Genomic DNA, 15,199 nt, shown 5'->3' with positions numbered 1-15,199 from the left:
GGTGTGCTGATCAGTGATCACACCAAACACGAGCACTATCCTACACACTGGGGACAATTCACAATTTTATTTTACTGAAGCCAATTAACTGACAAACCTGTATGTCTTTGGAGTGTGGGAGGAAACAGGAGCATCTAGAGAAAACCCATGCAGTCACTGGGAGAACGTACAAATCCCACAACTGTAGTCAGGATTGAACCCGGTTCTCTGTCGCTGTAAGGCAGCAATTCTATCACTGCATCACTGTGTCGCGCCAATATAATTTAATAGTTTTACACAGTTTTCAAAGATTGTGTGCTGCAACATTATGCCGTAGCAGATCTTTCTTTCCTGAAAATCACTTAATTCCTTCTTGCTCTATTCAGTGCTTAATCAGTACAGTTTGCATGTGTATTTCTCTCTCAGAGTTTCTGTGACATTATGCTTTTGGAATTTTGTGTTATCTTCACCTGTATAATGTAGAGGGATCAATAACTGAAACAAACAAAGATTCAAGCAAAAATGATCTGATAATGAGATTTATATTTCCCAATAACATTTGGCCTGTCTCAGTCTGTATTGGTCATTGGACCTGTGCTTAATATAAATTTCATCATGTATTGACCACTCTTTTAGGACCTCTTAACTTTGTTATAAATTAACTCTTCCCCATGGTATATTAGAGGAGCTAAAATAGTCAGTTTCTTTGGCTCTTCAATACGCTGATATAGAAAACCATCTCAGACAGCAAATAAATTCATGCTTTACTCTATCACTGCTTATTTGGTTTGACTGACATATGTAATTATTTTCTAACCACTAGTAATGCTGTTGATAGTATATATAAAATAAATGTATTCTCACTCCTGCTGTTTTGCAATTGATTCTACTTTGTGATTTTTCAAGCTATGATCCTCTTTCTCGTTATTACTTTTATCCAATTCTTTGCTACACATTTTGTTCCATAAAGCAGGACCCGAGCGGGATCTCTTCTGGAATACTATGTACAGGTCTGCTCCCTAACCCAAGGATGGAAGTACTTGCAATAGAGAGGGAACAAAATACATTTACCAAATTGAATCCTGGAATAGAGAGGCAGGTACAATCACAATATTTACAAAGCATTTGGAAAGGAACACTGGTAGGAAAGGAATGAATATGAGCCAAATACAGAAAATTGGACAAGCAAAGATAGGCATGTTGTTTAGCATGGACTCTGCCAAAACCTGAATAATGGTTTAAAATCAATGCAAAACGAGGGAATAACAACAGAGAACTGAATGAATTGTTCACCACCGCCTGGCAGCACCTTGAGGTAGGCATAATGGCAGGCTGTACCATTTCTCCCCTGGTTTTCACCATGGCAATGGAGCTCATCATTCGAGCACCACGATGGGTGGTCGGAGGGGAACGCTTGAAGAGCGGGCTGCGTCTTCCTCCAATCAGGGCGTACATGGATGACATGACCACAATAACTACAACAAAAGCATGCACCAAACGCCTGCTGGATAAACTCCAGGAAAACATCAAATGGGCACGAATGGAGATTAAACCCAGCAAATCCTGCAGTATTTCCATCGTCAAAGGCCGGCTCACTGTCGAAAAGGTTCCGCATCAATGACGAGACAATACCAACTGTCCTGGAGAACCCTGTCAAAAGCCTTGGGCGATGGTACACCGCATAACTCAAGGACATAGAGCAGATGGAACACCTCAGGCAGGATACAATCAGTGGCCTCAAGCAAATCAGCAACACTACTCCCCCAAGGAAGCTGAAGTTTTGGTGCCTTCAATTCAGTCTGCTGCCCCGACTCATGTGGCCAATTACCATCTACGAGGTCACTTTATCCCATGTCAACCAGCTGGAGAGACTGGTGAACTCATCAGTGAGGAAGTGGCTTGGGCTACCGAGATGCCTCAGCAGCAGAGGGCTCTATGGGAATGAAGCCCTCTCACTGCCAGTCTCAAGCCTAGTGGAGGAATACAAATGTGCCAAAGCAAGGCTGGACATGACACTAACATAATCCTGGGACTCAATAGTGAGAGGTGTCGCTCCAACCCTAGCAACAGGGAAGAAATGGAGTCCAGCCGCAGTGGTACAGGACGCAAAATCCGCCCTCCGACACCGGACATAGTGGGCCATGTCCAACAAGGCCGAGGGGACTTTGGCCTGGGAGCAATGGAACCTACCTGGCAAAAGGCTACTCCAGCTGAACGTTGGCACCTGGTGGTGGAGCAGGTGAGCCGCCAAGAAGAAGCAGCCATGTGTGCCAAAGCCATATCCCAAGCCAAGCAAGGCCGCTGGATGAGGTGGGATGGCGTTGAGAGGAGGAAGATCACATGGAGTGAGCTGTGGAACATGGAGTCAAGTATGTTGAGCTTTATTACCAGAGCCACATATGACGTCCATCCTTCTCCCACAAACCTAAATCTTTGGCTGGGAGAGGATCCAGCCTGCCCCCAGTGTGCAGTTCCAGCAAACCTCAAGCACATCCTGGTCAGTTGTAAGACCAGCCTAACACAAGGCAGATACACCTGGCGACACAACCAGGTGCTGAGGTGTTTGGCAGCTGCACTCGAGTGCAAGAGAGTTACCACCAACGCCATGCCTATCAATGCCCAGATAACATTCCCGCAAAACCCATCGTTCATCCGGGAAGGAGAGAAACGGAGGACTAATCCCTCGCCTCTCAACTCATGCCCACTGAGCGCAGGCAGGGACTGGGAAATGCGTGTTGACCTAGGCCAGAGGCTTTCCTTCCCAGTTGAAATCGCAGCTACCAACCTGCGACCAGACCTCGTCCTCTGGTCCAACTCCTGTCGGCGTGTTTTCATCGTTGAGCTGACGGTCCCCTGGGAGGAGGCTGTGGACGAGGCATATGAAAGGAAAAGGCTGAGATATTCCAACCTTGCAGTAGAGGCAGAGGAGCGAGGTTGGAGTGTAAGGGTGCGTCCAGTGGAGGTGGGGTGGCAGGGGCTTTGTAGCCAGTTCCACCGCAAGGCTCCTGAGGGAAGTAGGAGTCAGAGGCCAGGCCCAAAGGAAAGCAACCAAAGAACTTGCCAATGCCGCCGAACGGAGCAGTCACTGGCTGTGGCTGAAAAGAAGAGATGCTGTCTGGGCTGCCACGTGACCATCTAGAGGCTAACCATAAGACACACACCCAGGTCTGATCACCCTGCGGTGGGCCTGCCTCGACTGAAGGTGTCTTGAGATAAAAGGCCGAAACACCCAGTGACGGTGAGGTACACAACTGAAGATGTGTCTGAATGGTAGCAACACCAATAGACAATAGACAATAGACAATAGACAATAGGTGCAGGAGGAGGCCATTCGGCCCTTCGTGCCAGCACCGCCATTCAATGCGATCATGGCTGATCACTCTCAATCAGTACCCCGTTCCTGCCTTCTCCCCATACCCCCTCACTCCGCTATCCTTAAGAGCTCTATCCAGCTCTTTCTTGAAAGCATCCAACGAACTGGCCTCCACTGCCTTCTGAGGCAGAGAATTCTACACCTTCACCACTCTCTGACTGAAAAAGTTCTTCCTCATCTCCGTTCTAAATGGCCTACCCCTTATTCTTAAACTGTAACCCCTTGTTCTGGACTCCCCCAACATTGGGAACATGTTTCCTGCCTCTAATGTGTCCAATCCCCTAATTATCTTATATGTGTAAGGGGTTTCTGCGCCGAGCTTTCACCCGACCTAAGGTCCCCGTGCCTTGCTCTGATCCCTTGACCAGGCCGTGCACACTGGTTCCCCGTGAGTGGTTCGACCCACTCACCCCCTACGGTTTTAGACACTGGACTTAGATGCAGGAGCGTTTATAGTGCAGAAAAATTCAACCAGACCAGATTTGAAAGCCAGGGTTTAAATGAAAAAGGCTTTTATTTAGCGCTTGGGACTATTGTCCATGAATACTTATACAGTTCTATACGACATATCTATAAAACACATATCGAATCACATGAATACTTTTGACTATGAATCATAAAACGCACAGTTCTACAAGACATATACACGAATACCTTTTTCTCTGAATTCTAAAACGCACAGTTCTACAAGACATATACACGACTGTAAGATGGGGAACGTACGACACATCGCAAAATTGACCAACACATATTTCTTTACACACCCAACGTTTATTCAAACCACCCTCCCCTCTACACTAAACTATGTCCAGGATATGCAAGATCGGGGTACATGCTCACCATGGGGCTATTACTGGGGTTACTGGCTGTTCATTTTGCAGTATTTCTTCTCGAGTTGTGTGCCTGTTCCTCTCTCTTGCATCCGTTCTTCTTGCCTGTCTTTTCTTCCTCCTGCATTCGTTTGACTTCCTTCTTGCGGTATTTCTTCTTGCATTGCTTTTACAACCCAAAGGTCGTGGCCAGTTATACTATTCTGACCCGTCCTATCTCCCGCCAGATCTTGGGAACTCTTTGTTCAAAAAGATATGTATGAGTTCTCTCTCTGATCTGCGCTTATGTCCGGGGGTACCGGGGATGGCCAGACGGTGTTAATTGGTATTTCGTTGCGAGGTGATGGGTTTAACTGGTTTCCCATCACCTACCAGGTAGTTTTCTATGGGCTATTGTGCCCCCTTAATGAGATGAACTGTTTAGGTCGGCTTGGGGCATTGTGAGTATGCTGATGTCAGCGCCCCAGTGTCTGGACTTCGACCTGGTTTCGCAGGTTTCTGCATGGCCAATACCCATCCATTGTTCTGGCCGTGGCTTTGCAGAAACCTAGAGACTGGGTTGTAAGGTTTTTACTTTTTGTGGCTGGTCACGAGGTCCTGCGGCCATTTTAGGACCCACAGATTGTGACATCCCTTGGTAAACGGACCGCAGCCTTTCTCCGCTATCAGCCCCAGTCTCCCGTTTAAAATGTCCAAACTGCAGCTCTTTGGTTTTGGTGTTGCTTTCAGAATGAGGGAAAACTTCTCAAATCTTACATATGTTTCAATAAGATCCCCCCTCATCCTTCTAAATTCCAGTGTATACAAGCCTAATTGCTCCAGCCTTTCAACATACGACAGTCCCGCCATTCCGGGAATTAACCTAGTGAACCTACGCGGCACGCCCTCAATAGCAAGAATATCCTTCCTCAAATTTGGAGACCAAAACGGCACACAGTACTCCAGGTGCGGTCTCACCAGGGCCCGGTACAACTGTAGAAGGACCTCTTTGCTCCTATACTCAACTCCTCTTGTTATGAAGGCCAACATTCCATTGGCTTTCTTCACTGCCTGCTGTACCTGCATGCTTCCTTTCAGTGACTGATGCACTAGGACACCCAGATCTCGTTGAACATCCCCTCTTCCTAACTTGACACCATTCAGATTCTTCCCCAACTGTAATCTTTGGCTTTATCCCAATACCAATAATACTTCCTGACACTCAGGTTAAGCTTGCATAATGTCAGTCTGGATCACAACTAAGTTGGCAACTGTTTTCTCGCATTGTTTCTCACAGAAGGCCACTGGTCGGCTTCCAGATAGGCCTCCAAGCCCATTGGCATTATATCTCTACAAACTGCCAAATCTGTAGTCCTCAAGAATACCATCCGTTTGTTGTTGGTACTGACAATGTGTCAGTTTCAAATACTGTACATAATCTTCATTGTTAAAACAGAGTTTCCAGTGCTCACTTAAATCTTACGATATTTCATACCTGCAATCTTTTTTCAGTTAAGGGAGCAATAGTCCGGGGAACAATAACTTGAGGTACGACAAATAAACTTCAAGTAACCCTTGTTTTCCCTCTCTCTCTCTCTCCATTCCTCCCCTTCCCAGTTTTCTGACCAGCCTGACTGTCCCCTGATTACATTTTATCTCAGTTTGCTTTGTTGTCACCTTCTTCTAGCTAACAGTTATCTATTCTACATTTTTCTTGAACCGCATCTCTTTTGATATCTCGATTTCACACCTTACCTTTCCTTATCTCTGTGTCTCGCTCTCCCCTGACTCAGTCTGAAGAAGTGTCTTGACCTGAAATGTCACCCATTCCTTCTCTCCAGAGATGCTGCCTGTCCCACTGAGTTACTCCAGCGTTTTGTGTCTATCTTCGGTGTAAACCAGCATCTGCAGTTCCTTCCTACACATGTTGTCTTGCACAATGTATTCTGTCTACTGTGTTTGGTATGCTGGAGTGTATTCATATTTTGTGTTAAAGCCTCATTAAGTAGGAAATTAAATAGTTCAGAATAATTTTAAATGATTTCCTTTCACAATTTCCTGCTATTTTATACCATGATTGCTTGATTGAGTTTAATTGTAAGGGATTAAAGTTCTATTTCAACAAAAACCTTATTTTGCTCGTTGCACTGTTTAACATTCTTCAATCGTTTTCAAATGTTTCTGAAGGTCTGAATTTGTGAATTTTGAAGAATTTTTTTTTTTGTTGTGTTTATAAATTTAGTTTTTGAACAATCAGAAAAATGTATATTCCAATAATGTCAACTAAACTATTGGACAGCAGCATTTAGGTGGAATTGTTGCAGGAACAGAACAATAATAGATTAAAATAACTTAATTCAATAACAGCTTTTATGGGAATTAAAGAATTACTAGACATATTGGGTCTATGGGAAGTGACAAACTACTGTTTCAATTAAGAGATTTGGTGTCAGAAAACAGTTTGCAGGCACCTTGATTGCAGTGGCCAGACCTGCCAAATCTTTCCATAAAAAATGTAGGGACATCTGGTTGCCAGAAGCAAAAACAAAAGTGCCTTTGCAGGTTCTGGTTGAATAGGAAGTGCGTTGTAAAATCTTGAGAGATGCTGCAAAATGTAAGCATTGGCACTCACAATTATTCAGTTCAATTTTGCTGTATTGGACACATCATGAGGGAACCAAACGGATGTCCTGATGCTACTCAGGGTGTTCAGCTTCCTTTGCATTGAGGAGGAAATGTAATGTGATATGGATGCCCAATTTCATTATCCTGCAAAATCCAGAAGGATTTGAGGTAGGGGTGAGCAGAATCAATATCATCAGACTTGTACTTTGAAGTTTCTTTCTTATCGCAGGCACTATCTCCATTTCATCTGCTAGGTCCAGGAGATTCCCTCTCCGCCATCATTGCATGCCCTCCCCAGAACATTGGTTCTTAACAATCTCGATGAGTGAAACAAATCTGCTTGGCCGTTTTGGGTTGCGGCCGGTGCTGGTAAGCCAATTTTTCAATGGCAAAGGAAATAGTGCATGATGTTTTTCACCATCATGCAATTAAAATGTATGTTTTGTGAGCCTATCGTAATAATGACTATTTATTTTGCAGGTGCACTTGGACTACATTGCTCCCAGGGACACATCTTTGTACATTGCAAAGCAGTTAAACTTCTGTTGCAAGGTACAACGTTTTATCAACATCTTTGGGCATTCCAGACACCCCCGCCCCATCACCACCACTGCACTGATACATTACCTCTGTATGCCTGTCCACAAAATCACAGGCCGTCCACACTCTTACTGCTGCTCACAACTTCTAGTTCCTTCATAACAATCGAAGGCATAACTGCAGGAAAAGTGACAGGCTCAGACGGTTTGTCACAGAAACAGTTTGTTTCCCACTTGGCCAGAAACTGACCATAACTTGAACATCTAGGCAAAATGTGAAATAACCGAGTATTCTAAATGTACAATCTATGATAGGAAGCATGGATATATATTTTCTGAGATTAACCAAGCTTTTTTTCTGGTCTATCATGGCTGATCTACCTAACCCCATTCTCTTGGTTTCTCCCCGTAACCCCTGACACCCGTACTAATCAAGAATCTATCTACAGGTATCTCTGCCTTAAAAAATATCCACTGACGGCCTCTACAGTCTTCTGTGCCAAAGAATTCCACAGATTCCGACTAAAGAAATTCTTCCTCATCTCCTTCCTAAAGGAGTGTCCTTTAATTCTGAAGCTATGACCTCTCATCTTCGACTCTCCCACTAATGGAAACATCGTCTCCACATCCACTCCACCCAAGCCTTTCACTATTCGGTAAGTTTCAATGAGGACCCCCCTCATTCTTCTAAACTCCAGCGAGTACAGGCCGTCAAACCCTCGTCATATGTTAACCTACTCACTCCTGGGATCATCCTTGTAAACCCCCTCTGGACCCTCTCCAGAGCCAGCACATCCTTCCTCAAACATGGTGCCCAAAATTGCTCACAATACTCCAAGTGCGGCCTTCAAATGTGGCAAATAATGCCACAGTGCAGTTCAGTTCAATTTAGTTTATTGTCACATGTACCGACTGAGGTACAGTGAAAAGCTTTTTGTTGCGTGCGAAACAAGTCAGCAGAAAGACAATACATGATTACAATCAATCCATTTATAGTGTATATATAAGGAATTCAAATGAATAACCTTATTTATTCACAAAATGCTGGAGTAACTCGGCAGGTCAGGCAGCATCTCAGGAGAGAAGGAATGGCTGGCGTTTCGGGTCGAGACCCTTCTTCAGACAAATGAATAACCTTGCTTTTAACATATAACATATAACATATAACAACTACAGCATGGAAACAGGCCTGTCCGGCCCTACCAGTCCACGCCGACCATTCTCCCTGACCTAGTCTCATCTACCTGCACTCAGACCATAACCCTCTAATCCCCTCTTATCCATATACCTATCCAATTTACTCTTAAATAATAAAATCGAGCCAGCCTCCACCACTTCCACCGGAAGCCCATTCCATACAGCCACAACCCTCTGAGTAAAGAAGTTCCCCCTCATGTTACCCCTAAACCTTTGTCCCTCAATTCTGAAGCTATGTCCCCTTGTTGGAATCTTCCCCACTCTCATCTGTAAAACTCCATTTGCCTCCAACTAACCCATCTGTTTTGCCCCACTTTGTAGATTGTTCTCTTCATAGGACATAGATCTAGAATTTAGCTTTCAATAGTTTAACTGGGATGTTTTAGGCATTCAGATTTTTTTCCATTAAAGGTATTCTAACATTGGGCCATAATTTGACTTTTATCCCCGTTTTGCTTGGATGATTCTATTTTGCTTTATTTAATACTGCTTATCAGCTCTTTCAAGGATGCATACTTCAAATATGTTAATTGCCTGTTAACTTCTGACACTAGGAATTAGCCATCACCTCCTGTTCTGCACAGAACCACAGAATCACAGAAATCTATGGAGCAGAAAGGAGGTTGTTTGTCCAATGATGCTCATGCCAGCCAGAATAGCACCAATCTCAGTACAACCATTTCCCAGCAGTCTGCCCGCAACCTTGTAGGTTTCAACTCTACAAATGCTTAGTCAAACACATTTTAAATGTGAACAAAGTTCCACCTAAAACTCTTTGAAAAGTGATTTCCTCAGCATCCTTCTAATTCTTTTACCAATGAAAATAAATCAATGTCACCCAGTAATTGACCTTAAAACTATGAGAAATAAGCCCTTCTTGTCCACTCCAGAAGTCTCTCATAACATAATATACATCATGAGATCTCCCCTCAGTTACTTCTGTCCCATATAAATTCTAGCCGAGACCATCTTTCACGATAGATATTGTTTACCAACACTGACAATGTTCGGGTAAATTTCCTCTGTAACCTATTGGGTCATCTTGTGACAAAAATTGCACTCTTTCACTGGCCTAAACATTCTACATAGGTCCTGCTTGGCCAGCTAGTATTGAACCCTTGTATCTTATAACCTTGTTCTTGTATTTAACCCTTGGCAGTAAATTCGCATTTCACACATGCATTTGTGACCACCTTATTTATCTGCTCACCTTTTTCCAGCAATCTATGAACATGCACTCCAAGGTCATTCTGTTCTTCCACAGTACATTGTATCATACAATTTATCTCCCTTACTTTGTCTTGTTTTCCTTCCCGTTCCAAATCAACACTAATGCATTCACAATCCCCACAGCACAATAGACAATAGACAATAGACAATAGGTGCAGGAGTAGGCCATTCAGCCCTTCGAGCCAGCACCGCCATTCAATGCGATCATGGCTGATCACTCTCAATCTGTACCCCGTTCCTGCCTTCTCCCCATACCCCCTCACTCCGCTATCCTTAAGAGCTCTATCCAGCTCTCTCTTGAAAGCATCCAACGAACTGGCCTCCACTGCCTTCTGAGGCAGAGAATTCCACACCTTCACCACTCTCTGACTGAAAAAGTTATTCCCCATCTCCGTTCTAAATGGCCTACCCCTTATTCTTAAACTGTGGCCCCTTGTTCTGGACTCCCCCAACATTGGGAACATGTTTCCTGCCTCTAATGTGTCCAATCCCCTAATTATCTTATATGTTTCAATAAGATCACCCCTCATCCTTCTAAATTCCAGTGTATACAAGCCCAATCGCTCCAGCCTTTCAACATACGACAGTCCCGCCATTCCGGGAATTAACCTAGTGAACCTACGCTGCACGCCCTCCATAGCAAGAATATCCTTCCTCAAATTTGGAGACCAAAACTGCACACAGTACTCCAGGTGCGGTCTCACCAGGGCCCGGTACAACTGTAGAAGGACCTCTTTGCTCCTATACTCAACTCCTCTTGTTACGAAAGCCAACATTCCATTGGCTTTCTTCACTGCCTGCTGTACCTGCATGCTTCCTTTCATTGACTGATGCACTAAGACACCCAGATCTCGTTGAACTCCCCCTCCTCCTAACTTGACACCATTCAGATAATAATCTGCCTTTCTATTCTAACTTCCAAAGTGAATAACCTCACACTTATCTACATTAAACTGCATCTGCCATGTATCCGCCCACTCACACAACCTGTCCAAGTCACCCTGCAGCCTTATTGCATCTTCCTCACAATTCACACTACCCCCCAGCTTAGTATCATCTGCAAATTTGCTAATGGTACTTTTAATCCCTTCGTCTAAGTCATTAATGTATATATGCACCTAACATACTACTTAGTATCAAAGCAGCTGCTTTGAGTTGGTAGACTGGTCCATATTCAGGGAATCTGCAGCCAACCTGAGTTAGTGCACCTCTGCCGTGAGACCAACTAGTGGGAGGGTTCACGGGCATCTTTAATATCTCCTGACTCTGTTCTGAGGTACCCACCTGCCTCAAGAAAACCACTATCATCCCTGCGCTGAAGAAAACATTAACAACTACTGCCCATCACATCCACCATCATCATGAAGTGCTTTGAGAGGCTGGTTACAGAACACATTAAATCCAGTCCACTAAGCAACCTTGACCCACTGCAGTTCACCAACCACCACAACAGGTCCATGACTGATGCCATCGCCCTGGCACTACACTCATCCCTGGAACACGTAGATAAAAGAAACACCTAAGCCTGACTTTTATTCATAGGCTACAGTTCTGCTTTCAATCCTATTGTCCCCTCCAAGTTCATCTCCAAGCTTGTGGAACTTGGTATCAGCATTCATCTCTGCAATTGGATCCTTGACTTCCTGACCAACAGACCATAATTAGTGGGGATAGGGGACAAATCATCCTCCACGATATTCCTCAACACTGGTGCTCCACAAGGAAGCATTCTCAGCCCCCTTCTTTACTCCTTATATACTCATGACTGTGCAGCCAAGTACAAACTAACTCAGTTTACAAATTCACATACGACACACCATTGTGGGCTGGATATCAAATAATGATGAGATGGAGTACAGGAAGGAGATTGAGAACCTTGTTACCAGGTGTCCAGACAACAACCTTTCCCTCAATCAAAGGAGATAGTGATCGACATAAGGAAGCAAAGTGGGACACATTGACGGCACCAAAGTAGAGATGTTTCAAATGTTCAAGTTCCTAGGATTAAATATCATCAGCAACTTGTCCTAGACCAACCATATGGAGGCAATGACCAAGAAAGTACACCAATGACTCTACTTCCTTAGAAGGCTTAGGAAATTTGGCACCAACAATTCTCACCAACTTCTACAGATGCAATGTAGAAACCATTTTATCACAATGCACCACAGTATGGTTTGGGAACAACTCCATCCAAGAGTGCTAGAAATTGCAAATAATTGTGGAGGGAGCCCAGCCAATCACATAAACAAATCTCCCTTCCATTGACTCCATTTACACTTCACACTACCTCAGCAAGACCACCGGCATAATCAAGGACGAGTCTCACCCCAGACACTCTCTCAGCTCCCCTCTCCCATCAGGCAAGAGGTACAGAAGTGTGAAAATGCCATATTCAGGGACAGTATCTTCCCAGCTGTTATTCGGCAACTGAATCATCCTATCAACAAATAGAGAGTTGTCCTGAGCTGCTAGCTACCTCATTGGAGACCCTCAGACTATCTTTAATCGGACTTTAGTGGACTATATCTTGCACTAAACATTATTCCCTTTAACCTGTACCTGTACACAATGGATGGCTTTATTGTATTCATGTATAGTCTTTCTGCTGACAGGGTGGCACACAACAAAAAAACTTTTTGCTGTACCTCGTTGACAATAAAATAAAATAAACTAAAGTGGGTTAAAAGAATACACCTATCTTCAGCATTAGCACTGCCCAGAATGTGAGTGCTTAAAACTTAGGCTGAAGCATTCACAGCCATATTTTTCAGAAATGCCAACAGATGAGGTCTTTGTCCTGAGCTCCCCATCATCATAGATGCAGGATATCAAGAGAAAGCAGAGAGCACTGAATGCAACAAGGGCTTTGGGGCCAGATAACATCTCTGTTATAATAGCAAAGACTTGTGTTCCAGAAATAGTTGCACCTGTAGCTAGCGGTCAACTTTCATTACCTGGAATTGTTCTGTGGTGCTGACAGTGGCAAAACAAACATCATTTGACAAACTCTGTTGGAGAAACGTTGGCGTCCTGTAAATGTGTATCTTGTGAAACTGAGATACAAACAAATATAGTAATTTGACATACCCCATGGATTTGTGGTCCTTAATTAAAGAGTGCTATATTATTTCCCCAGCTACTATCAAGGAAGAAAACAGCAATACTGAGACCGTCTTTGCAGTCAAACAAGAATCTCATCAATAAGATAGCAAATTTACTGTTGTAAAAATCTTTATAGAGAAAAATGCAATTTAATACCAGTGTCAAAGCAAAAAGCTTGAGAAATCTGAAATTTAAGAAATTGAAAATGATTGATGTACTTAGGTCAAGCCACATTTGTAGAGAGAAACAATTATATTTTAGGCCAATAACTTGACATTGTTTTTATAAAGGCAAACATTTTTATAATCTTAAAAAAGCACACTTCAGTATGAAATGTTGCTGCAGGAATGTAAAGCTAAGAGTTTCCTTTTGTAGGCTAGTCCTATTGTTCAGTAATACAACCACTTTTTACAACACAAACTGCGCTGTGGAACATCACAAATGGGAATTGAGACTAGTGCCAGTCTTCAGTTCAACCTTTTTCTGCCTACCATTTATCTTTGCTGCAAAATGTAATACACCATGAATTAGTAACATGGCCCTCTGAGGCTAACTTCCTGAACTACATTTGCTTCTGTCAGGTCTTCTGACAATGAGCTGCGTCCAAATTTCAGAATGATTAAGTTTAATTATCTAGGATCTTCTATGACTGGCAGAATGTTACTAATATTTTCTACAGTGAATACATACAGGAAGCAACTTAATATGTTCATTAATTTAGTTTATACTCTTGTTCACCTCCTTATTCACCGGCAAGGAATGTTAACTTTTAGATGAATTATTTCCTGCTGCCTCCTTTAGTTATATCAGTGCTAATCCTTCATTATGATCAGGCTACATCATTTTATTATTTGTAATATACTTAGGAATGGTCTTGACTTTTTTCACTGCAGGCTTTTGTAGCTATCTTCCACTGACATTTCTTTAACATAACATTTTTATTAAAAATTCAATTTAGCATTATGCTCATTTACATTTTTTCCCCCCACTTTTGCTATTTATTCACGGCGTTCAATAAAATATCCACAATGAAAAGGAAGAATCTTTAGTTTTGTTTCAATACCCAAAACCTACACAATAAGATACTTTGTTGCTATATCTAAGCAGAATGTTTCTGATAGGTTGCCTGCAGTGTGGAAAATATACCAAAGCTGGGGACAGTCAGCAAATTTCAAATATGTCCTCTATGTCAACCATTTAAGTTTTAACCATAATCATACTACGACACCTGAGATGTCCTCATTCTTCAGCAGTCATGGGTTCTCCCCTTCTGTCATTGATGAGGCCCTCACACGCGACTCCTCTATGTCCCATAGTTCTGTTCTAGTTCCCCCTCCCTCCAGACGCAACAAGGACAGAATTCCCTTGGTCCTCACCTTTCACACCATTAGCCTCCGCATCCAATACATTATCCTCCGACATTTCCATTACCTCCTAAGGGATCCCACCACTAGTCCCATCTTCACCCCTTTCCGCCTTCCACAGGGACCACTCCCTCCTCAGCTCCTTGGGTCACTCATCTTGCCGGCATTCTGGCTAACCTGCACCCTATTCTAAAACCTCTATATCCCTCCGTTAATGTGACAATCAGAGCTGCATATAATACTTTAAGTATAGCCTGACCAAAATCCTATACAACTGCAATATGACTACCTGACTATTATATTCAATGCCCCAATGATGAAGGCAACAATACCATATACATCTTTACCACTCTATCTACACGTGTTGCCACTTCCAGGAAGCTATGGATCTCTGGGCTTAGACTCCAAGATCCTTCTGCACAGCAATGCTGTTAAAGGGTCTTCCAATTAACTGTTTTATTTTTCCCTTACATTCAACCTTCCAAAGTGCAACATTTCAAGACCTGATCGGATTAAACTCTACCTGTCATTGGTCCACCCATTTCTGTAGCTGATCTATATACCACTCTATAGTTTAACAACTCTCCTCACTGTCCAAAACTCTAGTAATCATGGTATCATTTGCAAACTTACTAAGCAACCCATCCACCTATGAGTAAGGAGATTCTGAATCAAGCCGACCAGACTGCCGTGAATCCCAAGCATCATAATCTTCTGGATCAGCCTACTGTGAGTGACTTTATCAAATGTCTTAGTAAAATCAATGTAAACAACATCCACTGACCTACCATCAACAATCATCTTCATCACCTCCTCAAATAACCCAGTTCATAATACATGACCTTCCTTGAACAAAGCCATGCTGACAGTTCCTAATTAGCCCATATTCTTCTAAATGCAATTAAATCCTATCCCAAAGAAGCTTCTGCACCACGAACGTAAGGCTCACGAGCCTATAATTTCCTAGATTATCTCTAC

This window comes from Rhinoraja longicauda, chromosome 9 (assembly GCF_053455715.1).
Source record: "Rhinoraja longicauda isolate Sanriku21f chromosome 9, sRhiLon1.1, whole genome shotgun sequence".
NCBI classification, from domain to species: Eukaryota; Metazoa; Chordata; class Chondrichthyes; order Rajiformes; family Arhynchobatidae; genus Rhinoraja; species Rhinoraja longicauda.
The sequence above is the reverse complement of the archived record's forward strand: the minus strand, read 5'-3'. Positions refer to the sequence as shown.